This window comes from Acomys minous (genome assembly GCF_964271855.1).
Source record: "Acomys minous genome assembly, chromosome: 8".
Taxonomy (NCBI): domain Eukaryota; kingdom Metazoa; phylum Chordata; class Mammalia; order Rodentia; family Muridae; genus Acomys; species Acomys minous.
The window spans coordinates 40468982-40470137 of NC_140489.1; positions in this window are offsets into that span (position 1 = coordinate 40468982).

Genomic DNA, 1156 nt, shown 5'->3' on the forward strand with positions numbered 1-1156 from the left:
ATTTTTTATTTTTTAATGATCACACTTATTTTTAAAGTGTGTGTGTGTGTGTGTGTGTGTGTGTGTGTGTGTGTGTGTGTGTGTGTGTGTACCCTGCCGGTATGCCTATCTGCACATCACATGTATGCCTGGCACCTGCAGAGACTGAAAGTGGGCATCGATTCCCCTGGAACTCAAGTACAGCTGTGGGCGCTGCACTGAGAATTGAACCTCTGGAAGCGCAGACTGTGTCCCCAACTGCTGAGGCAGCTCTGGCCCGGCACCTGTGAATCTTAATGGTCACTCTAGGATCAAAGTAATGATCGGGGTTAGGGGTTTCCCCACTTTAATATACACTTAGACTCTTTGCTTGAAATATAGTTCATTTCAAGATAATAGGCTTACCGTTTTCCTTGCTCTACTACAGAGAAATCCATTTTCATCCAATATTCAGCCTGAACAACAACATCACACACAGCCACACACTCACTCACTCACACTCATACCCACACACATGCACACGAACACTCATTGCTCTTTAAAAACCCAATAGACTAGACTTGCTCTCTGTTAATACTAGTTCTTAAGAGCAGGCAATTTTCTGACTCCCAGAAAGGATTGATTTTTCTCTCTGTGCTAACGCATTTGGCAGTAGTAAACTGGGTCTCTTGCGAGGACCATTCATTCTTGGGTACCATTTGTGTACAAAAATACTTAGTAATCCGAGAATCCGCCCTAGCAGTTTTGACCCAAAGAAGACTTTTGCAAGATCGTCCTCCAAACAATTTTGCATTTGGATTTTTAAAATGATAATTTATCTATCTACCCTGATGAACTGAACAAAAGGGTCAGCAGGTGTTTTCCCGGTTTAAGACAAAAATACGGGACGTGAGAGTGCGTGACACGGGTCACTGTTGTAGGGAGACCAGATGGCAGTGAGAGCGAATCCCGCAACACACTGGAGTGTTGCTGGTGAAAGGAAGGGCGAACTGGTCTGCATCCTGATGAAGGCCTTCTAACCAGGGGTGAATCCAGGTGAGAATCTGCCTCTGATAAGCTGGGCCAGGCCGCTGCAAAGGCAACCCAGGTTAGGCGGAGTGACTAAGATCCGGCTTGGGGCAGGATTCGAGGAGAAGCAACGGGACAAGGAAGTCAAGGTTGGCGAGGTAGCCTGGGT